At 32.6% G+C, this 15986-nt stretch overlaps 2 pseudogenes; one reads left to right on the top strand and one right to left on the bottom strand.

The window, feature by feature from the left end:
- Positions 1–5382: 5382 nt before the first annotated feature.
- Positions 5383–7100, bottom strand: LOC126552223 (uncharacterized; annotated as a pseudogene).
- A 7878-nt stretch (positions 7101–14978) lies between these two features.
- Positions 14979–15691, top strand: LOC126552255 (uncharacterized; annotated as a pseudogene).
- Positions 15692–15986: the final 295 nt, after the last annotated feature.

Genomic DNA, 15986 nt, shown 5'->3' with positions numbered 1-15986 from the left:
TCTTGCTCATAAAAACCACCTAGAATTATATTGTTTGATCCATCCTTTAGCTGATAAGTTATTGGTTCTGTATGTAAAACTTTTGAAACTGTGAAAATTTCTGTTGTCCAATTCGGTGTATATCCTTTACTAAATATATGCTTATATTTTGATATTCTTACTTTATCATTAATTTTAAATTTTGGTTTATATAATGTTTTATTTGTTTGTATATTTGATTTGATTTTACTTGTATTTATTCTAGCTTCATATGGTGTACATTTAATTGATCTATGTTTTGTATGATTATAATTATAAATAATTTTTGATATTTTGTTATACCAATTCCATGTACCTGTTGCAGTAAAATGTTTGTATATATTATTTTTTAGAGTTTGTATAACACGTTCTCCAATTGAACACTTGATAACGCTATACGTACTATAATGTCTAATTTTATTTTTTTTCATTAACTGTTGAAATTGATTATTATAAAATTCTGTACCATTATCTGTTTGTAATAATTTTGGATTAGCTTGTTTTAATATATTAAACATACCTTTTGTACATTCTTTTCCTGTTTTATTTTTCAATGATTCTACCCATACATATTTCGTGTATGTATCTATAACAACTAAAATATACTTAAAACCAAGATTTTGTTTAGAATGAGATTGCATATCCATTAAATCAGCTTGCCAAAGGTCATCTTTAAATCGTGTTATTATACTACGTCTTGGAAATACTTTTCTTGCAGGTCGATGTAGCTCATTAGCTAAACCCTCTAATGTAGACATTAAACTATAATATTCCTCTCACGTAATTCTTCTATAATAGATATGATTTTCATTATTTACACCAGTATTACCAGCATTTTGGGACGATGTTAAAAGATTTAATCTAACAACTAATTCATTTGGATCATCATAATACACTAATTGTGTATGAGGTATTACATCTTTATATAAACCAGATCCTTTCTTAACTGACGGTGATAAACTAAAGTTAAATAGCTGATCAGTTGGAGGTTCTTCAAATTTAGAATTAATCACTGAAGAAGAAAAATCAAATGGTTCATTTGATATGGCTGTATCATTAATAATGTTTCTTCGTTTTGCGCCTGAGCTAGATAAAAAGTTATCAAATTCTTTTAATTTTAATTGAGAAGGAGTTTTAACTTTTGTGTTATTTATTTTCAATACTTCCTCATTTAATTGTTTTTCATCAATTTTCATTCGATCATATAGAGGTTTTACAACGTTCATCCATTTGAAATATCTTGAGGTTTTAGGTTTCCCGTCTGCCTTTAAATAAACTTTACTTGTTTTTAGAATATTAAAATATGATTCCATATCTTCTATCGTCATATTTTTTGGTACTTTCTCACATAATAAAGACCAAAGTCCTTTAGTCCAAGGGTAGTAATTATCAAGCAAGCGTAAGTTACCATGATCAAAAGTGACAGGAATATCTGATATTTTAAGTTGATCATTAACCGAATCATAATGCATGCCATACGATTTATCATATCGCTGTAATTTAGGATTAGAAATTAAAAAATTATCGAACGATGAATTTGATTCGTTTTCGCTATCTCCATCACTAGTGATCAAGGTATTTTTTTTTTTAGTAGTGTCAGAAATAAATGAAGTGTTTTTTTCTGGAATTGAAGTCAATGGTTTGAGTAAAGGTATAAATGTTTCGCGAAAATAGTTATCAGAATTATAACACCACGCTTCATGTTCATTATTTTACGTTTGATATTTTTTTTTGATAATATCAAATTTTTTAACAAAACTTTATCTTTATTCATTGAAAATAATGAACTTAATATATCTGTTTCCTTCAACTAAAGATAATACTATGTAGATTTTGTCTATATTACAACTATATTTATATACTTATTTTTTTTTAATAAAAGTATGAAAACCACATCTAACCTAACCTTCATTCATTTCACGTGTTTTATCAATAACCATAAATCCGTAATCACTATGATTCCAGCAGAAATGAGAAATTTTCCGAAATTCTGAGAAATCCATATCTGCTGATGAATGATCATTGAATATATGTTTTAAATTTGTATCATCCTGTTTTAGAATTATTAATAAATTTGAATTATCTCTTACCAGTTGCTTCGGAATTTTAGAATATGTTTGTACTAAATAGAATACAGAGCTAGCACCTGAATGTCTACACATTCCGAAATATTCTCTTATTATCGACTGCGGACCACATAAAACATCATCGAAAATTATTACAGAATTATTTTTAGTTAAATTCGGTTTTATAACTTTATCAGCGTCTGAAAATATAAAAATGTTAGCACCTTTTATATCATCTATTATTTTTTTTAATAAAACATATTTTTCTTGATTAGAAGTTTTTGAGTATAAATAAATATTTTCAAATCTTATTCCGTTTTCATGAGTGATTAGATTATACATTATATTTGTTTTACCTGAACCACTAGGACCGACTATAATAGCACGTATAGTATCAGGTAATAACGGTCCATGTCTTGACGTTTTTTTTATTATTTGAGTATCAACGTTCGAAATATCTAATTTATCTTTCTGTTCAATCAAATCCATTTTTTTTTCTTATAAATACTCTGGATCTTTTAAATTTATAACCAGTGAAAGATAGTGTGCTCAACGTGTAAGTAGAAATCAGATAAGACTGGTGAAGGTTTTATAAACTTCTTTATAAATACTGAAATAAAGTATGATGAAGGTTAAACAGAAAATAGGTATGAGTTATAAAGGTAAACATAAAAGTAATAAAAAAATAAAAAAGAGAACACTAGCTGCAAAAAAAGGAAAGGTTAAGAAAAATCCTAATGGTAAAAGATTGATTTTAACACCAGGTCAGACAGGAGGTGCGATTCCTCTAATTCCTATTTTCGCAGGGTTATCAGCTCTCGGTAGTTTAATGTCTGGGAGTGCTAGTGTTTATAATGCAATTCAAAATTCGAAAAAAAAGAAAGGTAGCGGATTGAATTTAATCAATAATGGATCAAGGAAAAAAAACTGATAAAAACGTTACCTGACAGACCACTCACATCTATTACGTATAAAAACGTAGAAATGTATAAAAACATTACGCATTTACGTACTAAGCCTCGGCCGAATAGCGCCAAAGGGGCGGCCGCTGTACACTGCGGCAAATGTAATGGTGCAGAGAGGAGGGGACCCGCGTATGTCGTCGTCGTCGTCGTCGTGGTCGAAATTATAGAATAATTTGAGCAAGCACCCAGTTCTTTTCCTCGATAATAATTTTTCAACTAACGGTAATAATATGGAAACTCCTACATCGTCGTCCAAGAGGGCTGCTGATTCCCCAGCGGGTGCTTCCTTTAGCAAGAAATCCAATATGGTTTTACCTGGTACTGCTAGCGCCACTGCTTCTGACAGCGATACGGGAAATCCCAGTCCTGAAAATGCTGTATTACCTAGACCCAATCACATTACAACAGGCTATACTATGGTATTCAAAAAATGTCATTCATTTATATCATACGGATTGGCTTGGAAAATGTTGGACTTATCTACTACAGTAAAAGGATTGCACGTGGTAACAACTTCGTTGAATCACATACCGGTCGAATATCCGTTTTTGTATTTATCGCCCAGCGAATACAGGTTAGTGAGTACTACACCGGGTTCATTGTGTAAACACGTAAAAGTAAATGTCGTAATGCGTAATCCGCGAACGGCCTTCGAGACCAATGCAACTACGTCTAGTTTGGCTACACTGAATCAAAATAAATTTGCCGTTGTCGCACATAATTTAACGAACATTACTCGTGGTGTGAATTACAAATACGGTTTTGGAACTACCAATGCGATGAATCCAACATCGTGTTCCGATGACAATGCTAAATATCAAGAAGAAACTATACAAGCAATGTACGGTTGTAAGTACGACGGAAAACCAATTTTTACCGGTGAATTCGACGGTATACCAAATTCTTTTTTTCACTTACCGTTTCATAACAACCATTATTACACTATGGTAGCAGACAAAGGACACAGCACAAAACTGGGTTGGCCATTATTGAATGAACTCATCACAAAAATTGATGCTAGTTTCACAACCGGTAAAACTATTGCCGAGTATTCTTACAGCCCTAAATTGGGATTGTTGGGAAAACCGATAGAAGGAGTTTTTAACGGGATATCGGGTAAATCACTTACGGGAAATGACATTGTTATTATGATGAATAAAAAAAACCGAAGAGCTGGATTCACACAGATACAAATCAATAAAAATACGGAAAAAGTGAACCATACGGAAACCGAAGAACTTCGAGATGATTCGTACACAAAATTATTTAACAGCAAACGCTATTTTAAGCCTTTGGAATGCGGTCAATACATATGGCGTCACGGTGATGACAGCGCTGTAGAAAAACAACCATCGTTGCACGTAGGCGTGTATCCCGTACACAAATTGACTACTACTAGTCAAGCGATAAAACCTAGCAGTTTCACTGACATTGAAGTCGTATTTGAGGTCAACACTGAAATGGTTGTTGAATTCGGGGCACCGTTTCAATTCACGCACTTCGACAAGATTCATATTCCATTCGAAGACGGTGTCATGCATCACAATTTGTCTACTACGCAGGGGCAGTACTTTTTCCGCGACGATTTGTCAACGATGTATAATCAATTTGTAACAATAGAATAAGATAATAAATAATAACACATGGTTCAATAATATGCAATATTGTATTTATTTAATAAATGATAAAAAAATAACGGTGACAGTTTTTTATTATACATTTTTAGAAAAGGTGCGCTTATCCACGTGTACACTGATAAACGGTCTTTGAATGACGGGTCATTGATTATTGACAAATAGTGATTGGTCAATAATATTATCGGGGGGCCTTGTAGGGGGACATCGTTTTTATATTTAACATGCACTCTGGTGGTATCCCCTCCTAATAGCTCCTTCATTTTTTCCAAATGATACACCTCGTAATTGGGTTCGTTCCATATGACGAGACGTTTGCCGGCGCCATCGGAAAAACTAAAATTATTCGTTTTGTTGGCAGTTCCGAACATACCGTAATTCAAAAAAAAGGCGGCTACGGCGTCGAAAAAAAAATTTTTGCCCGCGCTCGGAGGAGAATGTATTAGCATGCTATTTCTTTTTGGAATTTTTTTATCCAATATATTGACTAGAGTTTGCAAAAATCGACAAACAAGACCGTCGTTATTTTCAAATTGATACATCAATAATTCGGAAGCTATTGAAACGGATTTTTCGATATCATAATAAACTGTTCCAGGCCCCCTAGCATATGCGTTGAAATACGGTTTTACATTGGGGCTATTATAGTATTCTACAAATTCGTTGATACTCCAGTCCCGTATAATAGCGCACCAATTCCTAAGAGCTACTTTACACTTTTTATCCTCTTCCAATATACTATTTAATTTACTATTCAAATAAAATTCTTTGATATTCGTGAACGCGTCGGGTGGGCAACAAGGATAGTGGTACAACAAATTTTTCAGCGACGTTGGGTACACGCATACTGGTTTGACACTGGAACCTCCCTCATCGTGTCCGAAGTCTTCATCAACGGGAGAGTGGTTCGCATTGCCGTCTTGATATTCTGCAAATGCACCGAGCTCTCTGGGAACGTCGTTCGGCATTTCATTGACGCATACTTCCACATTTCCTTCATGTCCCTGAGTCCTTCGAGATCTGACTTCCTAAATTTACGAAAAGTCAATATTATCCATATAATTAGGATCGTACATGTGGTCGAATATATCATCATAAGTGGCTTGATTTAAAAACGGATAGGATAATTTTACCAAATTTCTATTACGATGTGTATTTTCCCTAAAGTGTTGATACAAACAAAATTGACATTTTTCCGGAGCAATCATTTTTCTAGTGCCATTGTATATTTTTAATTTTTCAGACATATTATAAATGAGTTGGTTTAAATGAATACTGAATGGTTTAGGTTCAAATGGTTCATAATAGTTTTTATGATTCCTAAACAATTTAGTTTTATTTTCGTAATTGCGTACACTGGGCAAATGTCTGTTATACAAAATGTCAACTTCTGTAGTTTGAAATTTATATTTTTTATAGTGAACGACGTTAAATTGATACGATGGCCCGTATTTTTTTCTCATGCTTGATATGAACACTTCTTTTAGATACGATTTACGAACATATTGCAATAAATTTTGTACTACATACTTGTATAAAATTGCGTCCATCACGTAATCCTCCATAGGAACCGACGCCGTCAATTTGTTGGGGTTCCCGGCCGTCTGTAGTAAAATATCGCACGATACTTTCCCAGTCCGACGACGTGAGGCGTATCGCCCAAACGCGTCTTCGAAGGCGTCGTCGTCCATGTTGGCGATAGAGGACGGATCGTTGCAACCATAAACACCGACAAGCCGAGTTTGACTGTCGGCAGACGTGGACGCAATGGACATGGTCGCCATGGGCTGTGACGATGACTGGGAGCTTTGATGGGTATTGTCGCAACATATTTTGTAACTCTTTAGTAACTTCATCAACTCCATTAGGTCCACGGGGGACAATAACGTCGCTGATGTATCGATCATTTCCTCGAAAATCGATGTCACAAATTCTATCGACAATTCTTCTAAGCATGTGCTCATAAATTGGCGAGCCACGAGCAACAAGGCCTTGATTCTGTCTCTCATTGGAGTATCCTCCATATTGTCCTCCATATTGCATTCCTCCAGTAGCTCGTCGCGGGCTAGATTCGTAGTCGTCCATTTCTTTGGGTTCATCAGTGTGGAAAAATGTTCCGGGTGCCATATTGATATCAAAACTATCCAAACTGAAATGTGAAATTGCGATCCCACCTTCAGTTTGAAATCCGTCAACAGCTGTGTGACGTGAACCAGATTGTCCACACTCAACTTCTCTATCTCCATAGCAGCCCGAATTTGTAGCAGCGGAATATTGGCAAACGCTGTCGACGTCGTCTTGGCCTTCTTCATCGGTGCCGCAGTTTTTTTCCGCCTTCCTCTTCTTGCATGTAGATTCCATAGCCACTTCCGAACATACGGTGTTGTCTCCGTCAAACATACTTACAGTCAGCCTGGGTAGGTCTGTATAGTATGTCAACGTTGTACTGACAATGCACTGAACATTACGCTCTTTTATATGCTTATACACTAATAATATTGTATGCAACTAATAAAAAACTCTGTAATATTAAATAAAATTCTTAGAAAAAATGCATATAATATGCATAAGCTATATGCATTTTTATCACAATATCGTATTTTTAATTACTGGGAACGAAATCGCGTTTTTTTTATTTGACGGACAATATTGCAATTATCAATGGCATAATATTTATTTTAATTAATTGAACACACACAATAACGGCTCCACGTGGAGCAAAAACATTACACGGCCGCCCGTTTATGACGTCATCGCATATACGCATAACGAATACGTTGGAATAAAACCAACAGAGAAAACAACTTTTGATATCGGGATTGATCAAGTAGATTTTAGGACAACCATATTCAGTAATGGTACCATACGTTTTAATGTAAAAAACCGTATAGGACCTAAAAAATTACAAATTAAATAAAACAAATATCGATTCAATAACTATACAATTAGTTGATCAAGATCATAATCCGATAAACAATTTAGGTGAGAAATTAATAATCAATCTACATATTAAACGTTAAGGATCTTAATATGGGATTAAAATTTAATATAAGCCCATTACAAAAGATAAATCTTGCTAGTCATATGACTAAAGCGTTACCGGTAACATCGAATAAAGTAGGTAAATTAAATAACAACGAAAAATAAAACAATTTTAAAGGCTTTAGGTTTTAAATTAAAGCAGAATGCCAGAAAGTGATATTTTAGATATAAGTTCAACGTTTGAAACCGATTCTAAAATTCCGAAAATCGAATATCATTCATATACAGTATACACCGTATACAACTTCATTCAATAATAATGATGAAATACGTATATCAATCCAACAAACAGATGTTTATCCGTAATTGAATAAAAACTTTATATATTTAGAAGGTCAAGTATCAGATGCTGTAAGAGTAAAACTTACTAATAACGGTTTTTCTTATCTCTTTGAACAAATACGACTTGAAATCAATGGAATAGAAGTAGATAGTACACGTGTACTTGGTATTACCAGTTCGTTAAAAGGTTATCTATCAGGTACACCTGATAATTATAATTGTTATCAAAATGCTGGTTGGATTTTTAAAAATAGTGCAAACCTAGCAAATAGTAATGGAGAATTTAGTGCATGCATTCCGTTGAAATATTGGTTAGGTCTATTTGAAGACTTTAAAAAGATATTAGTTAATTCTAGATTAGAACTAATATTAACTCGAAGTCATAACGATTTAAACGGTCTAAAAGTAATTACTAGTGTAAGTACAAATTCTGGAAAAGTTGTTTTGAGTAAAATAGTTTGGAAGGTTCCACATATTACTGTTGATGATGAAGAAAGGTTAAAATTATTAAAACTTGTTGAAAAAGAAAAAAGTTTGTTTATCCCGTCCAGATCTTTTGATACTTTTGAATATCCTGAACTCGAAACCACAAAAAAAGTAGTGTGGAACTTGAAGACAGCATAAAAATTAGAAAAACCACGATTTATCATAATAGGATTACAAAAAGGACGTAAAAATTCGTTAGAAAAAGATTGTAGTATATTTGATCACTGTAATATAACAAACGTTAAAGTATTTCTTAACTCAATAGCTTATCCATATGATAATTTGAATTTAGATTTTACGAAAAATAATTTCACCTTATTATATGATATGTATACATCGTTTCAAGAATCGTACTATGAAAAAAGTATTCGGAACCCGATATTAAGCCCATCTACATTTCTAACGCAAGCTCCAATTATTGTTATCGATACGTCAAAACAGAATGATTCAGCTACAGCTTCATCAGTAGATGTTCAATTAGAAATTGAAGCATCAGAATCTCTTTCAGGTGTAACTGCTTATTGTTTATTAATTCATGATCGCATTGTAGAATATGTACCTTTTACTAGGGAAGTAAGAAAACTAGTTTAATCAATTTAAAATTAATTTAGAATAATGAGACAATACATATAAATATATATTTTTTATTTTGAACCAAAACGTATTATTTTTTATTTTTTAAAAAAAAACATGACTAAAAAATATAATTATGAAGTGTGTATATACACTGCTTAAACTTTATGTGTAACATAGAAAAAAATGTATTGGTTGTAGCGGAATACTCCGTCTGTGTAACACGGGAAATAAATAGTGTATACACTGTTTAAACTTTATGTGTAACAGGGGAAAAAATAATTGGTTTTACATTTTTTTAAATCAGTGTTTTTTACTAGTACAGCGGAGAAAAAAAAAGTTTGAGGGGGAAAATCCCCCTTAAAATTTTACAATCTCCGCAGTCAAAAGTGCGCAGAACATACATTATGGTTTTTGAAAATCAGTGTTTTTTTACTGGTACAGCGGAGAAAAAAAAGTTTGAGGGGGAAAATCCACCTAAAAATTTTAAAATCACCGCAGTCTGGTAGAGCGGAGAAAAAAAAAGTTTGAGGGGAAAAATCCCCCTTAAAAATTTGCAATCTCCGCAGTCAAAAGTGCGCAGAACATACAAATGTATACTACTTTCGTTTTATACGATCAGATACTGATAACTCTAATAAGGCTGAACATTTATAAATAGTATGTGCGCCATCACAGTTATAGCATTTCAAAGTTCCCGTAACGATAAATGAGGACGATTGATCATTAGATTTTTTAAACTTGAAGTAATTTTTTTGAAATTGACGCTGCTGGGGCTATACTATTTTTAGTCCTCCCGACGCTTCTATGGCTTCTAGTATCTGACACCGATTTTCTAAATATTCTAATAATTTATTTACCGATGCGACTTCCGACTTCGACGATTCTATTTCCCACTGTCTTAATGTGCTTGCGTCCAGTTTTATAGAATTAAGATGTAAAAGAAGCGATCCCCATTCCATTGGGTTTTGGCTTAATGACACGAGAGCTTTAATATGACCGTTAATCGCATCCACGAGCTTACGCAACTCGGTTGATGATTCGTTATTTATACTTTCTAAATCGAATAACTTTTTCGTATGAAGTTGTACAGCGAGTTTTTTATTACTGTACCGCGAAATTAAAGCGTCCCACGCGATTTTATAATTATCTGACGTAGTGTCTAAAAATTGAATAGTTTTTTGTGCGTCACCAGACACCGACGAACGCAAATAAAAGAATTTTTGTTTATCTGTAAGAGACGGATTTTGATGTACTAACGCGGAAAATATATCGTGAAAAGCTGACCATTCGGAATAAATACCAGTGAAATTTGGTATTTCTAAGGGAGCTAATTTAACTATTGGCATAAATTTCGACGCACCAGTTGAAACGGTACTTGCCTTTAAACTGTCATTAATTTCACCATTATCAATATTTTTGTTACTCTATCATTATTCGACGATTTTTCGGTATGATTGATAATTAAACTCTCGCAAACGACGACGCTCTCAAAATCTAAATCTTCAAAACTAGTTCTATATTTTTCAGTTTCCTCATTAGCATCAATCTCTTCAATAGAAGTTTGTACTGTTTCGAAATCTTGCCAAACTTCATTTATTTTTTCTTTTCTTAATTTTAATTGTAAAACATCTATATCTCCTGTTGCTTGAGCGGTTTGAACGAAGTTACTAAAACGAGTCAGTTGGCCTTTAAGTAGCCCCCTTCGAGACAACAGAGAACTTATTTCGGACATTTTACGAAAAGAATTGAACAACGTTACGAGTTAAGGCAGCCCTAACTACGACACTTATAGCTATAAAGGAAAATTTTACGATAATAAATCAAGAAACTACTGGCGACTAACCTTTATGCTGTTTGCCTGGACTGTGAAGGTGATCTGCTGGTCAAAAACAAAGATACCCTGGTAAACATTTGCGTAGATTAAAACGAGTAGATACTACACGTTGGTCATCTCATTTATCGGCACTTGACACTGTTTTAGACACTTATGATTCAATCATCGATACATTAAATTTTATCCAAAACGATCTTACCACTTATCGTGTATGTAGTGTAAAAGCCAGCAGTTTAATTAATTATATGTTATCGGAACGTTTTGTTTTAATAGCTTTAACTTTTAAAAAAATGTTTAATATCACTCATCCATTTACCAAATTTTTGCAAGAGAAAGATATTGATTTGTTGGGTGCTATAAATTACACTCAAAGCATATTCATTCAAATACAAATTCTTCGCAGTGATGAATCTTTTAAAAACATTATAAACGATAAAGACAATTTTATTAATTCTAAAGTCAATGACTTCTCTTTTAATTCTCTAGAAATTAGTCGTATAAAGAAAATTAAAAGAATGCCGGGTGAAATAGCTGCTGGTGAACAATTAAATTCCCCCATTGATAACTTTAGAATAAAAACATATTATTCAATAATAGATATTGTTATTACTCAGATAACAGAACGATTTAATGAAGATTCAACACCATTGTATAAGGACCTATCAATGTTTCAAATAAAAAAAATTACATGAAGTAGCAGAAAATGCATCTAGTCTACCTATTGATGCATTTGATGGGCTTGCTCATGTGTATGGAAAATTTCTTAATGCCTCTGATTTAAGGCGTGAATTTGTACAGTTTGCTAATTCATATTTCAGTTTTGAAAATATGGTTCATCTTCCTGAGTCATTACATGAACATGGATATAATAGTGTAGACACATTTTTAGAGACTGATACAGATGATGAATATAGAGCTAAAAATGTAGAAAAATTCAACAATGATCAGAAAACAATAAATTCAATTTTTAAAGTTTGTCACTCTACTGGATTGAAAGAAGTGTTTCCTGCAATTTACACTGCATGGTGCATTGATTTAACATTGCCAGTTTCAAGTGCATCTCCTGAGAGAGCATTTTCAAAACTCAAGCTTATCAAAACACGTTTGAGAAGTACAATGTGTGAAGACCGACTAGAAAGTCTTATGTTAATATCTTGCGAGAGAGATATACCAATAAGTACATATGATGTTATTAAAACATTTTCATCTTATAGCTCAGTTCTCAGAAAATTATTGTTGTAATAAAAATTAAAATAAACTTGAATTATTCATATTTGATTTAAACAATGTTTTTATGTTTTCTTTTTTCAATTTATAACATTAATACTATAATTTATCACAAATGTAATTAAAAAATATTCATAGACATAAATAAATGTTGTTTTTACCAGTTATTTTTAGTTTTTTTACCAAAACTTTTTAGAATTAATATAAGAAGCCAATATAATTATGGAACCAGTTATTGAAAAAAACAATACACAGCCCATAGGCATTACATTATGTATAAAATACATAACATGTTTTGTTTATAAACACTAGTCACCAATGGCATGCGCAGGAACTTGGTATGGGGGGGATGTTATAAATAAAAATGTATTATTTTACATTAATTATAATGGTGAACTAAAGATCCAAAATCCAGTCATGTCTGGAGACTAAAAAAAAACCTATGGGGGGATATGGGGATATATTCCTCATCACCCCACCCCCTGCGCACGTCACTGCTAGTCACTAATAAGGATAAATTATGTATACTTATATACAGGGTGATTTTTTTATCGTTGAACACTCATTATTTCAAAAAGTATTCATGTCAATATTTTTTTACATAGTTTCTAATTGTTAAAAAAACAACGTTGTTATAAAAAAATTATATTTTTAAATACTTTTTATCCTTATAATTTTTTACGTTTTTTACTTTTTTGAATGACAACATAGATTTTTAATTTCATATTCTAAAGCAGAATAATTTTCTGAGTAATTCGATACATAAAAATCGAATTTAGGGTGAGTAGTTTATGAGTTATACGTATTTAAAGTTTAGCTGCGCGGAGCGGAGTGGTACGGGGTTACCCCGCAAAATGTTTGTCCACTATTCCGCTTGTCTAAACTTTGAATAAGTATAACTCATAAACTACTCACCCTAAATTCGATTTTTATGTATCAAAACACTCAAAAAATTATTCTGCTTTGAAATATGAAATTAAAAATCTATGTTGTCATTCAAAAAAGTAAAAAATTAAAAAAATTATAAGGATAAAAAATATTTAAAAATATAATTGTTTTATAAAAATGTTGTTTTTTTAACAATTTAAAACTATGTAAAAAAATATTTTCAAAAACATGAATACTTTTGGAAATAATGAGTGTTTTACGCTTAATCAATCATCCTGTATATCTATATATATATATAATATATATTTTTTTATACTAATTAAAGTTTTTGAAGTACGGCTATCTTAAATAAAAAAGGTATCACACAAGAGGAGGTGGTCAACAAAAAATGTTTGCCCCCCCCCAATAAAATTTTAGTTTGGCACCACTGTATTAGTATATAGTTTAAGTCTTTTGTATTAAACATAAGAGTATATTATTGTAGTCTGTCGATAACGCTTAATGTGTAGGCGGCTCTGAGAATATTGTAGCTACGCGACATCCTCGAGCGAGCCGCAGAGTCAGTTGATCCAGCACTCTTAAAACTGTACGTCGTCTCGACGACCATTAACTTATTGTACATTGAACTAAATGTTTCGACTCATTTTAAAATTATATTAGTATAAAAATTCTTATAACTGTTTGTTGTAGGTACTTTCTCTAAAAAATCTGAACCTCACACTACCGAAAAACAACGTTCGAACGGAACAACCCGGACGGGCACAACAGGAATATTAAAAATCCACCCATTTACTCAGTAATAGAAAATCATATTTTCAGATGTTATAATTTTAAAGTCAATTCATTATAATATACACTGGCCTGACAAGTGCCAATCCTTACCTAACACTGAAAGAAATATGATTTAAGAAATTAAATTTTTTTTGTAAAAAACAAATTAACAAAAATTGTTAATCGTACTAAAGTTACGAGTACAAGTTGTTTTGTAATTGATACGACTTCGATAGTGCATACTACAATTAAATACTTTTACCAAAATATTTTGTGTTTCTAACAATTTATACTTGTTTATTTAATCAAATATTCGGTATAAATCTAGTTTAGCGCCCACGCGAATTTTTCGAATTTTTTTGCCGAAACTTATGTAAATCGAAGTTCTAAAAACGATGGTGCAAAAAAAAGTTGGCGGAAATCAATAGTTTTTGAGTAATAGAATTTTGAAATTTTAGTTTTTTTTATAATTCATTTAAATAGATAACTTTTTTGCCGCCTGTATACGAGTGAAGTGTGGCGCAGTGGTGCGCCCTACAAGTCTAATAACGATAGTCGAAGGATCGAAACTGTCCACGGATGAATAATTTTTTGCACTTTTTTCCATCACCTTTTTTCGTCAAATGCATTTTGGCTGGCTCTGTGACTTACTTGGGGTGGTGTTGCATAGAGAATCGAGGGATATTTTTCGATTTGCTGAGCGGAGCGACGGCGCCGAGGAGCGTAGCAACGAGTGCCGATACACCTGAAATCTTTGTTCATTTCAGGAATTTTCCATTGTCCCTGTTACCTATTTTCGTTTTTAAATGTCCAAGCGAGTGCAGTTGTCGGTGCAACAAAAATGCATTTTTTAAGCGTGCTCTCTATACGGGTTGGTGTTACATAGTAAAACGAGGTATATTTTCGTTTGTGTTTAGATATTTCACAGTTAATATGATTTTCGTTATCGAACGTACAAATCTCCGTATGTGGTAGTTAAATTTATATGATTATAGATAAACTAACCTAATCGTAGATAATATGTAATACCTTATATTTAATTTTGATTCATAACTGTTTCTAACGCAGTATTCGTAGCACACTAGTTCGTACGTTTTATACATTTTAAGTTTGTTTTTATTTAATAATGACGTGGTCAGTTATTAAATTATTTAAATTATTTGAGTGTCGTGAGGATGGGCCGTTGTCAATGCCAATTATTAAACAGCTTCAATTGTGGGGTCTTATACCAAAAAATAACAGCCTCAAATGCAAAAACGGCCATTTTGCTAAATTGTGCCCTCACGGAGATTACGCCGATGGATTTGTTTGGCGTTGTAGACAGTGGTCTACAACGAATAATCGCAAAAAAATTCGGTGTGATTTTAAGCAATCCATAAGAAAAGACACGTTCTTCAATAAATCGCACTTGTCGATTCATCAAATAGTTGTGTTTTCTTATCTGTGGACCGAGAATGTGTCTCTTTCTTTTATAAGAAACAAATTGAAATTGCACAACAATCAGCTGTTGATTGGGCGTCTTTCCATCGGGAAGTTGTCTTCGATGGAATGATATTACGGCATGAAAAAATGGTAATTTTCGTTTTTATTTTATTAAAAGTGAAAATAATTTTTTTAATTATTTACTTTATTTATTACGAAGGTGGTGTTGGAAAAGTGGTCGAAATCGATGAATCGAAATTTGGTAGACGTAAATATTATAGGGGTCATCGAGTAGAGTGGCAGTGGGTTTTTGGTGGAGTAGAGCGGATAACAGGCAAATGTTTTTTAGTACCCGTTGAACGTCGTGATAAGGAGACATTACTGACAGTAATAAAAGAGTGGATTTTGCCCGGTACATTAATCATTAGTGATTGTTGGAAAGTACGTGGTCTTGTTTATTCATATTCTTTTATTCATTGATATTAATTATGAATTTTCAATTTTAGAGTTACAACTGTTTAAAAGATGAGGGTTATGAACATTTACGGGTTAACCATTCAATTGAATTTAATAATCCCGACACTGGCGCGCACACGAATAATGTCGAGGGGATGTGGCGTCATGCTAAGGCATCTTTAAGCCAGTACTCCCGGAAAAAACATTTTTACGCCGAATATTAGAGCCAAACACATGTTTTTGAAGTCTTGCCGAAATTTGAATTTGAACCCGCTAAATGAGTTTTTCCGGTTGGTTTCATTGTTGTACAACCCAACTA

Source organism: Aphis gossypii, chromosome X, assembly GCF_020184175.1.
Source record: "Aphis gossypii isolate Hap1 chromosome X, ASM2018417v2, whole genome shotgun sequence".
In the NCBI taxonomy this organism is placed as follows: domain Eukaryota; kingdom Metazoa; phylum Arthropoda; class Insecta; order Hemiptera; family Aphididae; genus Aphis; species Aphis gossypii.
This window is presented reverse-complemented; position numbering and strand designations above follow the sequence as displayed.